General features: G+C 50.1%; 1 long non-coding RNA gene across 1 annotated transcript; it reads left to right on the top strand.

The window, feature by feature from the left end:
* The first annotated feature begins 615 nt into the window (after nucleotides 1-615).
* On the top strand, nucleotides 616-10,222 carry LOC122486881. Its single transcript, XR_006298259.1, has 4 exons — nucleotides 616-1,105; nucleotides 1,636-1,831; nucleotides 9,726-9,833; nucleotides 9,915-10,222. It is a non-coding gene; the product is annotated as an uncharacterized LOC122486881 (long non-coding RNA).
* Nucleotides 10,223-16,720: the final 6,498 nt, after the last annotated feature.

Below are 16,720 nucleotides of genomic sequence, written 5' to 3'. Positions count from 1 at the left end.
TCCAGAACTTTTCCGTCTTCTGAAACTGAACCTCTGTCCCCATTAAAACTAACCCTCCTTCCCCTCCCCCAGCCACCATCTACTTCCAGTTTCTATGAATGTGCCTATTCTACATACTTCATAGCAGTGGAATCACAGTATTTTTCCTTTTGTGACTGGCGTATTTCACTCAGCATAATGTCCTCAGGATTCATCCATGTTGTGTCAGAATGTCCTTTTTTTTAAGTTATTTATTAAAAAAAAACTTTTTTAGGTGTATTTATTCACTGAGCGTGCAAGTGGGGGAGGGGCAGAGAGAGAGAGAAAATCCCAAGCAGGCTCTGCACCGTCAGCACAAAGCCCAATGCGGGGCTCGAACCCACGAACTGCGAGATCATGACCTGAGCCAAAATGGATGCTCAACCGACCGACCCACCCAGGGGCCCCTTATTTACTTATTTTTGAGGCAGACAGAGAGAGAGAGTGAGAGCAAGCACCAACGGGGGAGGGGCAGAGACAGAGAAGGAGACACAGAATCTGAAGCAAACCCCAGGCTCTGAGCCGTCAGCACAGAGCCCGACGCGGGGCTCGAACCCACAAACTGTGAGATCATGACCTGAACCAGGGCCAGACGCCTAACCCGCTGAGCCACCCAGGCGCCCCAGAATGTCCTTCTTTTTCAAGTCTGAACCACATTCCATTGTACGGATGGACCACATTTTGTTCATTCATTCATCCGTTGGTGGACGCTAGGGCTGCCTCCACCTTTGGGCTACGGGGGACCCCGGTGCTGTGACCACGGGTGTGTGGTTATCTCTTTGGGACCTTTCTTTCCCCTCTTCTGGGGAAGAACCCAGCAGTGGATTCTTGGTCCTGTGGTAATTCTGTTTTGAATTCTTCCAGGAACCGCCGTACTGTTTTCCACGGTGGCCATCATCACGTCTGTTTTTACTGTCCTCTAGAACAAGTGGCCCTGGCTGCCCCGTATGATAATAGTAGAACATTTCTTTCATTAGATGAAACAGACCGCTGAAATAAATCTCAAAGTCCGCTACGATATCTGGGTGCCGAGGCCTACCCCCTACTGCTCCGACTCGGCTTCGGGCTTGTAGGCTGGATTTTCGAGGTGAGCTTTTTTTGTCCTTTGCTTGCTTGCTTGCTTTTTTTTTTTTTTTTTAATTTTTTTTTTTTCAACGTTTATTTATTTTTGGGACAGAGAGAGACAGAGCATGAACGCGGGAGGGGCAGAGAGAGAGGGAGACACAGAATTGGAAACAGGCTCCAGGCTCTGAGCCATCAGCCCAGAGCCCGACGCGGGGCTCGAACTCCCGGACCACGAGATCGTGACCTGGCTGAAGTCGGACGCTTAACCGACTGCGCCACCCAGGCGCCCCATTGCTTGCTTTTTTTCCCTTCGCTAATGGCACCAACACCTCCCCTTTCTCCTGCTATTAGTCTGGCACGAACCTTCAACAGGGGGGCGGACTGCCAGGTTTTTCTGACGTTTCTTTCTGATGATCCTGCATTTACCATCTTCACGATGCTTCCAGGGGCTCTTTGCCCGTCCGTCCCTAAACACACAAACTGACCCGGACCCTGTAGGAGTCACGTGTCCCGGGCTGCTGGCGTATTAATTTCTTCACACCCTTTTTGCAGGGATAACGGCTAGCAAGGCTGCAGCTAATAGAGCTGGTCCCAGCTGTCTCCATGGTAACGTTGTACCGTATCAATGTCACCTTCATCCCGCCAAGAACATGGTTCATAGGACCAAGCCCAGTCGTCTCCATGGTAACATTGTCCCCTATCGACATCACCTTCATCCCTCCAAGAACATGGTTGCACAGAGACCAAGGTAGAGCGGGTGTGTGTGTGTGTGTGTGTGTGTGTGTGTGTGTGTAAGATATTGGTGTATTTTTAATCTCCACTTAAACAATTTTCATCTCTGTACATCAAGTTAACAATGTTTTAGAGCCGGAAAGCTCATGATGGGCTTTGACTGTATAAGGCAGCATTTGAAAGCAGAGTATCACAGAGCAATGGCCTCACACTGTACGGGCAGGAGGACCTTCCCCCAACCACATGACAAAGTAGAACAGAATTCAAGTATGGTCTCAAGCATAGAGGCTATTAGGAATCATACTCTTTGAAAAAAAAAAAGTAGCATCGGGGTGTCTGGGTGGCTCAGTGGGTTAAGCATCCAACTTCGGCTCGGGCCATGGTCTCGTGATTCATAGGTTCGAGCCCCACGTGGAGCTCTGTGCTGACAGCTGGGAGCCTGGAGCCCACTTGGGGTTCTGTGTCTCCCTCTCTCCGCCCCCTCCTCCACTCACGCTCTGTCTCTCTCTCAAAAATAAATAAACATTAAAAATTAAAAAAAAAAAAAGTAGCGTTATGATGGCAAGAAATCTAAATATAAGCTATGGCCACCAGCATCTAATGGCTGGGGTCCAGTGAGTACCGGTCGTGACTCAGTGAACGGGCAGGACTTTGCATTTGCAGCCACCCAGGCTGTCATTTGAGGTCACCTCAAAGCCCTCTCTACAGAACATAAGGTGCAGGATGTAAAGTCATTCATTAATTAATGACGATCGTAGCCTCCTCAGCCTGCTGTAACCAGATACCATAGACTGGACGGCTTATAAACAGCAGAGATTTCTCTGCAGGTTCTGCAGGCTGGGAAATAGAAGACTGAGACAGCGGCACATTTGATTCCCGATGAGGGTGCGTTTCCTTGCTTGCACAAGTATTATGTTGTCCTCACCTGGTGGAGAAAGAGCAAGAGAGAGCTCCCTGGGGTCAAAAATCCCGTTCATGAGGGCTCTCGCCTCGAGATCTGACCGCCTTCCAAGAGCCCGACCTCCCTGATACCGTCACCGGAGGGGTTAGGATCTCAACATGGGAATTTTGAAGGGACACAAACATCCAGCTCGTAACCTTGACTGAGTGTGTGCTACGTATCAGGCACTGGAGAAGGGGTAGTGAACAAGAGAGACAGATCCCGGCTTCTTCCGACCTCCGTTCAGCGTGGGGGATGGGCAGAGAAGAGACCAGCGAGAAGAACCTGGAAGAAAGGCAAAGTGGGGCTTGGGGCTACAGAGTGATCCCAGACAGAGTAGTCAGGGAACATTCTTTTAAACAGGTGACCCTGGGGCGCCTGGGTGGCTCAGTCGGTTGAGCGTCTGACTTCGGCTCACGTCATGACCTTGTGGTTTGTGGGTTCGAGCCACATCAGGCTCTGTGTTGACAGCTCAGAGCCTGGAGCCTGCTTCGGATTCTGTTCTCTCTCTCTCTCTCTCTCTCTCTCTCTCTGCCTCTCCCCGGCTCGTGCTGTCTCTCTGTCTCTCAAAGATAAATAAACTTTACAAAAATAATAAAAATAAAAATAAAAAGGTGACGCTAAGCAGAGCCCAGAATGAAGGGATGGAATCAGTCAGGTATATGGAGGGGAGGGAGCTTTCAGGAAGAAGAAACAGCAAGCGCAAAGGTCCTGAGGTATGACCGTGTTTGGTGTGCTTATGTTCAAGAAAAGCTTTGAACTCCATGACCAAGTTGGGGGACAAGCAGAAGACAATCCAAGGGGAGTTTTTAGGACACGGTGAATACCTAGGTGGCTACTGGATAATCTGTGCTTCCTTTATGAGCATCTATCTGGAAAGCATGTAGCACGTTTGAGGGCTGAAGAAAAGGTCACCTTGATTCCCTTCTCCAAGGTGTTATATGCTGAAGTTTAGTTTCCTTAAATGCTTTTGAATGTGACAGAGACAGGTTTTTGTTGTATTTTTTGTTGTTTTGTTTTGTTCTTAGGCTAAGGCGCATGGTCTCACTTAACTCGTGTTACCTAACGGTCTCTTGCCTCCTGGCCCCTGTATCCTCTTCCGTAACTAATCCAGCAGTCCCAGGGTGACCTGCTTCACAGAGGTGAACTATGTAGAAGCCATTGCCAAGGAGAATCAGTGGATAAGACCTCAGGTTGAACCAGGCTGCTTGCACCTGAATTCAGGTCCTGCCACTTGCATGTAAGATGGGAACAAGGGAACAGGAACCGTATCTGTATGAACACAATGGAAATATTAATAAAGAGTTAAAAAACCTAGGGGCGCCTGGGTGGCTCAGTCAGTTGAGTGTCTGGCTCTTGATTTCAGCTCAAGTCGTGATCTCATGGTTACGAGTTCAAGCCCTACGTCAGGCTCAGTGCTGACAGCACAGAGCCTGCTTGGGATTCTCTCTCTCCCTCTTTCTCTGCTCCTCCCCCTCGCTCTCGTGTGTACTCTCTCTCAAAATGAATAAATACACCTTTTTTTAAGGAGTTAGAAAACCTAAAAGCAAAGAAAAAAACAACAACCTCAAATGCAGATTTGAGCAGCCAGACGAAAGAATCAGCACAAACGAAGATAGGGACGATAGTATTTATTGAGTCTGAGGAACAGAAAGAAAAAAGAATGAAGAAAAGTAAACAGAGCCTTGGGGACTTGTGGGAAACCATCACGCAGACCAACATACTCCTCGTGGGAGTTCCAGAAGGAAAAGAATGAGACAAAGGGGCAGACGCGGAGCTTGAAATGATGGTTGCAGACTTCCCAAATTTGGCGGAACGAACGTGAAGCGCAATGAACTCCGACAGAGCGAACTCAAAGAGACCCACACCAGGACGGGTTCTTACCAAACTGCTGACAGCCAGCGACGATGCGAATCTTGAAAGGGGCAAGAGGGAAGCAACTCATCACACGAAGGGTCCTCCAGATCGCGAGCAGATTTCTCATCAGAAACTTTGGAGGCCAGAGGCAGTGGCCTGATATGTTCTAAGTACAAAACAAAGAGAAGCATCAAATAGCCTACATCTGGCAAAACTGTCCTTCGAAAGCGAGAGAGAGGGGCGCCTGGGTGGCTCAGTCGGTTGAGCGTCCGACTTCGGCCCAGGTCACGATCTCGCGGTTTGTGAGTTCGAGCCCCGCATTGGGCTCTGTGCCGTCAGCATAGAGCCCGATTCGGATCCTCTGTCTTCTCTCTCTGCCCTTCCCCCGCTCGTGTTCTCCCTCCCTCCCTCCCTCTCTCTCTCTCTTCCACCCGCCTTCCCTCTCTCAAAAGTAAACAATGAGAAATTTTTTTAAGTTTATTTATTTTTGAGAGGGAGCAAGGGAGAGCGTGTGGGGGAGGAGCACAGGGAGCAAGAGAATCCCAAGCAGGCTCCCCCACTGCCACCCAGGCGACCCTGTTTATGCTTTTGGACACCCGATGTATCACGATGTGATTTGGGGACCCCGACAACCGAAAGAAGTGCGAAGAAACGGCTTCTGTAAAGGAGCTTTTGTTCGTTACCGTTGTTAAGCTGGTATGAATCCAAATTAGTGTTCTAACTTCAGGATGCTGAATGTAATCCCCCGGGGAACCACAAAGAAAATGGGAATGTTTCACTACGAAAAAAAAAAACATAAAAGAGATAGAAAATAAGGCACGAAACAGCAACGTGACAGAAGGAAGTCCCTCTTAGGAGTCACCCTTGAGCGGGAAGTAAATTCCAGCACCCACTACAACATGGATGGCCCTCGGGGACACTGTTCTCAGTGAAAAAAGCCAGTCACAGAGGGGCAAATACTGTACGATTACATTCATATGAGGTCCCTAGAGGAGTCAAACTCACAATGACGGAAGTAGAATGATGGAGAGCGGTGCCTGGGGTAGGGAGCCGGGGGGGGGGGGGCAGTGTCAGTGCTCCATGGGGACAGAGTTTCAGCTTGGGAAGATGAGAAAGTTCTGGAGATGGATGGTGGGGATGGTTGCACAACAGTGTGAGTGTGGTTAATGCCACTGAACTGGACACTTAAAAACGATCACAATTATAGGGGTGCCTGGGGGGCTCAGTCGGTTGGGCGTCTGACTTCAGCTCAAGTCATGATCTCGTGGCTCGTGAGTTCAAGCCCCATGTCAGGCTCTGTGCTGACCGCTCGGAGCCTGCTTGGGATTCGGTGTCCCCGCAACCCCCCCGCTCCTCCTCCACTTGTGTTCTCTCTCTCTCTCAAAAATGATCACGAAATATTTTTTAATGATCAATAAATAAACATTTAATAAACACGCCCTTAAGAATCGATCAGGCACTCTGTTCCCTACAGAGCCTTAATCACACGGGGTGAAGACGAGGCAGGGCATCGCTCTGGTGGCCGGTCCCACCTGCATCTGAACTCACCGGGGAGCCCTGTGCACACGTGACAAAAGAGCTCTGTGGGCAGCTGGCCACAACCCTCACCTCACTGTGGTCCCCTCGCCTCCAGTGGGTCCCTCAGACCAAAGAGAAACCACTGGGTTCCCACGCCATCCCCTCCTCTCCTCAGACCCTGCTTTCTTATGAAACCAGACACAAGTATCTTTGGGCAGAGGGACGGTGGCGTCGCGCTGGGGGGAATCGGGGCCTGCGGCCGCTTTCTCTCCCTGCTTCCGCTATGGCCAGGCTCATGTCTACAGACGGCAGGTCCGGCTGGCCCTTCCGTTCGTTAACTTCTCCGCGCGGGATTCTGGACGAAGCCCACGACTGACTCCGACCAACTTCCAGATCAGCCCTAGCTCGAGGCAAAGATGAGATCAACTCTAGTGCAGGAAACGGTGGAGGGGGACGAATGGAAATGGTTGGCCCAGACCTGGTGGAGGAGAAAAGGGGGGATCTGTCTCCCTCTGGTGGCCAGCACGCGCCACACACTCAGACGCTGCCCCGCTCCCTTGCCGGCTGCCACCACCCTCCAGGTCGTGGGGAAGTCACCAGCATGTCCTTCAGTAGGTGCGTAAATAAAGCTGTCCCATAAATAATGGGATCTATAGCTATACATAGAATCTGTAGAGACAGTGAAAAGAGCCGGGGTTGCAGGGGAGGGACGGGTCTGATGTTCAAGGCGGTGAAACTATCTTCTGCACATGCTGGAGTGGATCCAGGACATTATGCCTTTGGCAAAACCCACAGAACGTACGACACCAAGAGGGAACCCTAATGTAAACCGTGGACTTCAGTTAATAATGTATCAAGGGGCGCCTGGGGGCCTCAGTCGGTGGAGCATCTGACTTGGGCTCACGTCATGATGTGGTTCATGAGTTCGAGCCCCCCATTGGGCTCCCTGGTGTCAGCACAGAACCCGCTTTAGGTCCTCAGCCCCCTCCTATCTTTGCCCCTCCCCCAACTTGTGCTCTCTCTCTGTGTCACTCTGAAAATACATAAACTTAAAAAGGGGGGGGGGGCGCCTGGGTCGCTCAATTGGTTAAGTGTCTGACTTCATGGGGCGCCTGGGTGGCTCAGTCGGCTAAGCGGCCGACTTCGGCTAGCGGTTTGTGAGTTCGAGCCCCATGTCGGGCTCAGAGCCTGGAGCCTGCTTCGGATTCTGTGTCTCCCTCTCTCTCAGCCCCTTCCCTGCTCACTCACTCTCTTTCTCAAAAATAAATAAACATTAAAAACAATAACATTCTGGGGCGCCTGGGTGGCTCAGTCGGTTAAGCGTCCGACTTCGGCTCAGGTCATGATCTCGCGGTCCGCGAGTTTGAGCCCCAGTCGGGCTCTGTGCTGACCGCTCAGAGCCCGGAGCCTGTTTCAGATTCTGTGTCTCCCTCTCTCTCTGACCCTCCCCCGTTCATGCTGTGTCTCTCTCTGTCTCAAAAATAAATAAACGTTAAAAATAAAAAATTAAAAAAACTTTTTAAATAACATTTTGACTACTCTAAATTCCTCCCACATGGTATTTGCCCTTTCGTGATGGGCTTATTTCACTCTGCGCGACGTCCTCAAGGTTCGTCCATGTTGTAGCAGGTGTCAGAGGTTCCTTCCTTTGCACGGCTGAATAATAAATATTCCATTGTATGGATAGACCACAGTTTATTTATCCATTTCTCTGCAGATGGATATTGCTTCCGTCTTTGTTGTGAACAATGCTGCTGTAAACACGGGTGTACAGATCAGTCTGGGTCCCTGCTTTCAATTCTTTTTAAATTTTATTTTATTTATTTTTTTTTAATTTTTTTTTTCAACGTTTATTTATTTTTGGGACAGAGAGAGACAGAGCATGAACGAGGGAGGGGCAGAGAGAGAGGGAGACACAGAATCGGAAACAGGCTCCAGGCTCCGAGCCATCAGCCCAGAGCCCGACGCGGGGCTCGAACCCACGGACCGCGAGATCGTGACCTGGCTGAAGTCGGACGCTCAACCGACTGCGCCACCCAGGCGCCCCTAAATTTTATTTTTTAATGTTTATTTATTTTTTGAGGGGGGGGGGAGACAAAGCACGGGCGGGGGAGGGGCAGAGAAAGGGAGACACAGAATCCGAAGGAGGCTCCAGGCTCCGAGCTGTCAGCACAGAACTCGACGTGCGGCTCGAACTCACAGACTGTGAGATCATAACCTGAGCCGAGGTCGGAAGCTTAACTGACTGAGCCACCCAGGCGCCCCTCCCTGTTTTCAATTCTTTCGGTTGTATACACAGAAGGGGAATTTCTGGGTCATGTGGTTGTTCTAAACTTTTTGAGGACCTACCAAATTGTTTCCACAACGGTTCCACTATTTTACGTTCCCAACAACAGCACACAGGTTCCAATTTCTCCAGCCCCTTGCTAACACTGGTTATTTTCCAGGTGTTATTATTATTATGGCCACCCTAATGGGCGTGGATCCACCATGCACACATCCTTTAAGCCAGCAGTTCAACTCTGGGGAATTTATCTCCGCCCCTTCTGAAATTTGCTTTCGCTAGTTCAGTGCACACCCTGGACATCCGTCCACGTTGGTGTCTGTGAATCTTGCTCCCTTGTTAATGACTGTGGTGTTGCATGACAAGAATGGACCTGGGGTAAACTGCTGCTTCCACGTGTTCATTTTTACTGGTTTCAGTTTTTAGACGCAGCCACCCTGCAGCAAATATACCCTTTAAGGAGATACTCCAAGAAATACAGTCCTCAAAACCTACTTCCAAAACTCCAGCCTTCACTCCTCGGTTTGCTAAAGCACCACTAAAAGGCTGGAGTTTGTGGGCTATTTGCTCTCAAACTGTGGTTCTGTGAGAGCTCTTGGGTAATAATTTGGTCTCTGAAAAGTCTCCTCCAAAATAGTAGAGCTTCGGTGCCTGGACCCATATTTCCCCTCAACACTTCTGCCAAGGGGACATTAAAAAGAAAACCACAGGCCCCAAATGGCATCACTTAGGTTCAGGCCCCAAGTCAGTAAAGCAAGAGTTGATACTTGACCTAACTGCAGTTCAGCCCTCCAGAAATGTCGCCTCCGGCCATTTTCTGGTTAGTCTAGGAAAGTTACTGAAAGACTCCTGCCATTCCTCCTTAGGAGGGTGACTTTGCCTAAAACAATGGGTTCTTTGCTGATATTTTCCTTTCTGCTGCTCCCTCTCTACCTCTAAAAACCTTTTGTTTTCGGGGCGCCTGGGTGGCTCACTTGGCTAAGTGTCTGACTCTTGATTTCGGCTCAGGCCATGATCTCATCGTTCGCAGGATCGAGCCCCGCGTCAGGCTGTGTGCTGACAGCACGGAGCCTGCTTGGGATCCTCTCCCTCCCTGCCTCTGCCCCTCCCTGGCTTGCATTCTTCCTCTCTCTCTCTCTCTCTCTCTCTCTCTCTCTCTTTGAAAATAAATAAATAAACTTAAAAAACTTCCCTTTTCCGTAAGTCCTTTGGAGCTCTGCTCCACTTGCTAGATGGGAATGCTGCGTGATTCTCGAATCGATTAATAAAGCCAGCTGAAAATTTACTCGGTTAAATTTTGTTATTTAACAGGCATAAAGGTAGTTTCCCGCTTATCTGGACATCAAACCGTGACTCCCCAGCGACCCTGAACTTGAGCAGTGTTGAGGGAGCAGCGGCTGATCTCATTCTGTGAAAAACGTAAGTCGAGCCAGGCACTCAGCCGTCCTTCCCTTAACCCTCTCCCTGGTTTTGTTTGATGTTCTACGTTTCGCTCTGCAGAATTTAAGAGATAACAAGACATATGAAGATGAATACAGCAAACAGCCACATACCCACCTCCTGGCTTTGCCAATAGAGCGAAGGTCTCCAGCATGCACCTGCCCACTTTCCTGCCTTGGACCCCACCAGAGACCGAGACCGTTCTAAGTCTGGTGTTTAACATGTCTTAGCACGCCTTTATGTCATTACAGAGAAGTGGGTTTTGCAGGCTTTTCGATTTTATTGATTTTTTTACTTTTCTTTTTAATGTTTATTTTTTTCTTTTTTTAAACATTTTGCTTTTTTTTTTAATTTTTTTTTGACGTTTATTTATTTTTGAGACAGAGAGAGACAGAGCATGAAGGGGGGAGGGGCAGAGAGAGAAGGAGACACAGAATCGGAAGCAGGGTCCAGGCTCTGAGCCATCAGCCCAGAGCCCGATGCGGGGCTCGAACTCACGGACCGCAAGATCGTGACCTGAGCTGAAGTCGGATGCTTAACCGACTGTGCCACCCAGGCGCCCCTCTTTTTAATGTTTATTTATTTTTTTCTTTTTTTTAAACATTTTGCTTTTTTTTTTAATTTTTTTTTAACGTTTATTTATTTTTGAGACAGAGAGAGACAGAACATGAACGGGGGAGGGTCAGAGAGGGAGAGGGAGACACAGAATTCAAAACAGGCTCCAGGCTCTGAGCTGTCAGCACAGAGCCCGACGCGGGGCCTGAACCCACGAACCGCAAGATCGTGACCTGAGCCGAAGTTGGACGCTTAACCGACTGAGCCGCCCAGGTGCCCCAATGTTTATTTATTTTTGAGACAGAGGCAGAGGGTTGAGTGGGGCAGGGACAGAGAGCGAGGGGGACATGCAGAATCCGAGGCAGGCCCCAGGCTCTGAGTTGTCGGCACAGAGCCCGACGCGGGGCTCGAACTCACGAACTGTGAGATCGTGAGCTGAGCCGGGGTTGGACGTTTAACTGACTGAGCCACGCAGGCGCCCCACCGGATGTCCAATCTTTGAATGAGTGAGCCAACAAAATATGCTAGATCCGTACAGCGGAATATTATTCATCCAGAAAAATGAATAAAATCCTACACTTGCTACCACCTGAATGAACCTTGAAGACATTAGGCAAGAAAAGAGGTCAGACGCCAAAAGTCACATCTTGTGTGATTCCCTTTATATGAAATATCCAGAATCAATAAATCCATAGAGACAGAAAGCAGACGGGGGGGGGGTGGTGGGGGGCGGCCAGGGGCTAGAGGGAGGCGGGGAGTAGAGAGTGACTGCCTAATGGGTACCGAGCCTTATTTTGGGGTGATAAAAATGCTTTAGAAATAGGTCGAGGTGGTGGTTGATGAGGCTTGGGGTGACAGTGGGGTTCGTGGGGTCAGGAGCCGAAGGCCAAGAAAGAATTCTGGAAGATGTCTTTGGCGCAGAAAGGTGATTTTATTAAAACACGGGCACAACGGGGCTGCCTCCGCGCAGGTGCAAGGGTGTCCTGTGTGCACGCACACACGCGCGTCAACGTGGAGATGGGGTACGCTGCTCCCCGCTTCAGCCCCAGCCCCAGTTTTCCTATCCATGCAGTTAGGGACTTAATTTAAAATCCCTATTTTGGGGGCGCCTGGGTGGCGCAGTCGGTTAAGCGTCCGACTTCAGCCAGGTCACGATCTCCCGGTCCGTGAGTTCAAGCCCCGCGTCGGGCTCTGGGCTGATGGCTCAGAGCCTGGAGCCTGTTTCCGATTCTGTGTCTCCCTCTCTCTCTGCCCCTCCCGCGTTCATGCTCTGTCTCTCTCTGTCCCAAAAATAAATAAAAAACGTTGAAAAAAATTAAAAAAAAAAATCCCTATTTTGTAGGTTCGCCGCCTTCAAAACACACCGCTACAACATTCTAATAAAGGCTCCTTTAACCCCCTCAAAAAACAAAACCAAAACCAAAAATAAACACGGGCACAGGACCAGCGGGCAGGAAGAGCTGCCCCAGGGACCATGGAGAGACACTGGTTACACACTTGGGAGCTGGGGGAGGTGAAGCCAAGGGGGAGTTTCCAGTGGGATTTCCACAGACTAAAGCAGACTCCCGGGGTACTGGAGGCCTCGCGGTCGTCAAGCCAAGGTTGTTTTTCCCTCTGGCAAAGCGTTACTACTAAGTAGGGAGTCCCGGGAGAAACGTCATCTGCCGTTTCCTTCTGCCTCCATTTCCCACACCACTGGGCCTACAACCATGTGAATGTTCTAAATCCCACTGTATGGTACACCTCGAACGGGTCGACTTGATGTTATGTGGGTTTCACCTCCGTCAAAAAAATAAATAAATGGACAGCTTAAAAGCCTGGAGCCTTACCCGTGCCAACTACCCTAGCAATTTTTCCCTTAATTCAAAGCGGGTCGAGTAAGAGAGAGGGGCGGGGTGGGGGTGGGGGCCGGAAGTCCTGGGACATCGATGACGAGGGCAGCGGCTCCAAGGAACCGGTTTCGGCGGGCCCTCCGGGGCCGCTGAGGGTGTTCGCAGCGCCCTTGGGAGCTCCTGGGTCCAGCCGAGTCCACGACGGTCCCTGGCGGTGCCTGTTCTGGTCTCAGCTGGCTCAGGGATGGCCATCGTCACAGGTGTTGTCCGTAACAATGAGCGGCTATTCAAAACAGCTGCCAGGTGGGGAAGAGGCCATCGCGGCCTTGCAGCGGCCCTCAGGGAAATGCTTAAAGGGCAAGCCCAGGACTTGTCATAGGGGAGGGCAGCGAGTTCTCCAGAAGCTCCATCTGGTAGGTCACGGTGACTCGATGGCAGTTTACATGGGATGCTGGAGTCTCATGAGCCCCAGATATGGTGACAAGAACAAAAGTATTGGGGCGCCTGGGTGGCCCAGTCGGTTAAGTGTCAGACTTCGGATCAGGTTCAGGATCTTGTGGTTCGTGAGTTCACGCCCCATGTCAGGCTCTGTGCTGACAGCTCAGAGCCTGGAGCCTGCCTCGGGTTCTGTGACCCCCGTCTGTCTCTCTCTCTCTCCCCCACTCCCCCACTAACACTCTGTCTTTCTCAAAAATAAACATTTAAATACGTTTTTTAAGTTAAAAAATAAAAAAATCCTTAGATGAAAGGCAAAGAGGACACCTCACCCTGGAGGGCCCTGTCCGAGACAGCCAGTCATGGCATGCCTCCCAACAGGTGACGCGGGACTAAGCCAAAGTACCCACTGGGAAGGGGCGTGCTAGAACCTCCCGACCAGTGGTTCCAGGCTTGGTCGTTTATTGACATCACCTGGGAAGATTTAAAATTGTGGTTGCGGGCACCCGGGTGGCTCAGTCGGTTAAGCATCCAACTCTGGATTTCAGCTCAGGTCATAATCTTACAGTTTGTGAGTTTGAGCCCCGTGTTGGGCTCTGTGCTGATGGTGCAGAGCCTGCTCGGAAGTCACTCCCTCTCTCTAAATAAATAAATGAACTTAAAAAAAAAAATCCATCTATAAATAAATAAATAAATAAATAAATAAATAAATAAAAATTGTGGTTGCCTGGAACCCAGCCGACAACAAGCTGACCAATCCCTCACGTGGGCTACATCTCAAGATGGTTAAACTCACTTTTGCAACAGGTCAAAGCTGTAGGGGGGGAGACTTCTCTAGATTAAACAGGAGTTAAAACAACCAAATAGAGGGACACCTGGGTGGCCTAGTTGGTTGAGCATCTGACTTTGGCTCAGGTCATGATCTCACTGCGAGTTCAAGCCCCGAGTGGGGCTCTGTGCTGACCGCTCAGAGCCTAAAGTCAGCTTCAGATTCTGTTTCTCTGCCCCTCCCTCGCTCCCGCTCTCTCTCGAATATAAATAAATATTAAAAAAAAAAAAAGAATATGTGCATTTTGTTTGGTTCTAGATTCAAAAAGATCAAAGTTTGAGAACACGTGTTAAGACTATCCGAGAAAAATGATCACGGACTGGCCTCAGATGATTCCAGAGAATTACTCTAGATTTTGTTTGGTGTGACAATCACGTTGTCACTGTGTAAAAAAGTGCACGCGGAAACTATAGGGGTTTGTTGCTGCGATGTCTGCGATTTGCTTTAAAATACTCTAGCGGGGCGCCTGGGTGGCTCAGTCGGTTGAGCGTCCGACTTGATGTCGTGGTTTGTGAATTCAAGCCCCGCGTCGGGCTCTGTGCTGTCCATGCAGAGCCCACGGCAGATCTTCTGTCTCCCTCTCTGTCTGCCCCTTCCCCACTTGTGCTCTCTCTCTCTCAAAACTAAAAATAAAACATTACTAAGCTACTCTGTCAAAGGAAACCTTAAGAAGGGACACCTGATACAAACGTGGCTCACAGTCTTCGCTGTTGAGTTGGGTGACGAGTACGTGTGGAGGTTCAGACATAGTTGTGTGTTTGGAATTTTTCAGACAAAAGAGTTTTAGAGCTTTGTTGGCCGTTCCCAAGCCTTAACGTCCTATTGGCTCTCTCCTCTTTCAGGTGTCTCCCAAATAGGTACCTCTGCTGTAACTAAATTCGGACGAGGGTGATTGGCTGAGAGCTCTTAAAAAGTCACGTGCTTCCACCTGTGGCTGTGAGCACGGACCTAAGAAAAGCTTGTGGCCTCAGGGAGGAGCGAGTCTGGAAAGCACGCTCTGGTGATCCCTGCCGAGCTTGCTGTGAGGTCTGGACTCCAGCCGAGTGAGGCCCCTCCGTCGCAGAACTTAAGGAGGCGTTGCCTCCCAGGGGCCGCCCCTGCACTGTTGCCCCCGGGGAGGGAGCTCCTTAAAGCCTCTGCCCTAGGCACCCCGCTTGCCTTCCGCTACCCCAGGTCCTACTGCGTTGGATGCCTCAATACAACTTCCAGAACACCAGGGGACTGGAAGGGCTCCCAAGGCAAACCAGGCGACCCTGCCAGTCTGTCCGTCCGTGCACTCCAGGAAGTCTCAAGGGGGAGCATCAGGCCTCCAGCTAACAAGGTAGGTGCAGGTTCGAAGGATGGGTGCGGCCCCTCCCTGCAGCCCTGACCTTGGCCACCATCTACCAACGTCTCTAAAGACCAGCGTGTGCTCTAAAGGAGGGGTGTGTGCCCACCGCACTACCTCCTCGGCTGCTTCTCAGAACAAAAGCTAGTGGGGGGCTAGCCGTTCCCACTGGGGAGGAGCCAGCCAGCTTCTCTGAGCCCCGTCTCCGGTGCCCTCTGCTGGCCTCTCTGATTACAACAGCCTGCTTCGAGCGCCTGGAGCCAACCCCGGACTGGCTGGGAAGGCCGAAATCGTTAAAGCTTGTTAAGAATAAATCTGAGGGGCACCTGGGTGGCTCAATGGGCTAAGTGGCCGGCTTCGGTTCAGGTCATGACCTCCCAGTTTGTGAGTTTGAGCCCCGCGTCGGGCTCTGTGCTGATGGCTCAGAGCCTGGAGCTTGCCTCGGATTCTGTCTCCGTGTCTCTCTCTCCCTCTTTTTCTCTCTCTGCCCCCACCCCCTAGCTTGTGCGCTCTCTCTCTCTCTCAAAAATATTAAAAAAAATAAATTTTAAGAAAAAGCAAGAACTGGCCTCAAGAAAATGAGCCTATTGTATCCAGGTGTCTTTGGGCTCTGGGGAACAAGTCCCAGGCCCTGTCCATCCTCTGTTTACTGAGCCCTCCCCGTGGGCAGCCCTGGGCGGGCTCCATCCCTGCAGGCTGGGCTGTCTGCAAGGCTCGGGGGCAGCAGCCCTTCCAGGTAACAGGTAATTGTGGGGCACAGATTCAGAGCCACGGCCTCACCCATGAGATCCGCGGACACAACCTGCAATGCAGATGCATGCCGGGTACCAAGTGCTTTCTGGTGGTTTTTGATTTTTCCTAACAACCCTGGGCAGAGTCCTTTCCCATTTACAGATAAGGAGCTCCACCTGTCCTAGGTTCGTCACAAAGCTAGGCAGTGTGGAAGGTGAGATTCAAACCCTGCTTTTAAAAATATATATTAAAAAAAGTGGTTTTGTTTTTTTTTAATTCTCTTTTAGAGAGTGAGAGGGAGCATGAGCTAAGCAGAGGGGCAGAGGGAGAGAAAGGGAGGATCTTTAAAAAAAATTTTTTTTTTACATTTATTTATTTTTGAGAGCGCACAAGTGGGGAGGGGCAGAGAGAGGAGACAGAACCCGAAGCAGGCTCCAGGCTCTGAGCTGTCAGCACAGAGCCCTATGAGGGACCTGTGAGATCATGACCTGAGCTGAAGTCAGATGCTTAACCGACTGAGCCACCCAGGCGCCCCCAAAATATACCATATTATTAACCATGGTCACTATACAATATATTATATGCCCATGACTTATTTTACGACTTGAAGTTTGTACCTTTTGGCCCCTTTACTCATTTTTGCCTCCATTCTCTGGCAATCACCAGTCTCTTCTCTGTATCCGTGAGCCCAGTTTTATTTTTTCTTCTGTCTTTTTGTTTTTTAGATTCCACACATAAGTGAGTTCCCCTGGCATTTGTCTTTGGTTCACTTATTTGGCATAACGTTCTCGAGGTCCATTCACGTTGTTGCAAATGGCAAAGTTTCCTACTTTTTATGGCTCAGTAATATTCTATCCTACATCCATCACATCGTCCTTATCTGATCATTCACTGGTGTTTCCATATATTGGCTATCGTAAATAATGCTGCAGTGAACAAAGGGAACATGGATCTTTTTGAGTTAGTTTTTTTTCTTTTTTTTTTTTTAACATTTAATATTTATTTATGAGGGAGAAAGAGTGTGAGCAGGGGAAGGGCAGAGAGAGAGGGAGACCCCGAATCCAAAGCAGGCTCCAGGCTCCGAGCTGTCAGCACAGAGCCCGACACGGGGCTCGAACTCACGAACTGTGAGATGACCTGAGCCGAAGTCGGACGC

This window comes from Prionailurus bengalensis, chromosome A2 (genome assembly GCF_016509475.1).
Source record: "Prionailurus bengalensis isolate Pbe53 chromosome A2, Fcat_Pben_1.1_paternal_pri, whole genome shotgun sequence".
Lineage (NCBI taxonomy): Eukaryota > Metazoa > Chordata > Mammalia > Carnivora > Felidae > Prionailurus > Prionailurus bengalensis.
The sequence above is the reverse complement of the archived record's forward strand: the minus strand, read 5'-3'. Positions and strand labels throughout refer to the sequence as shown.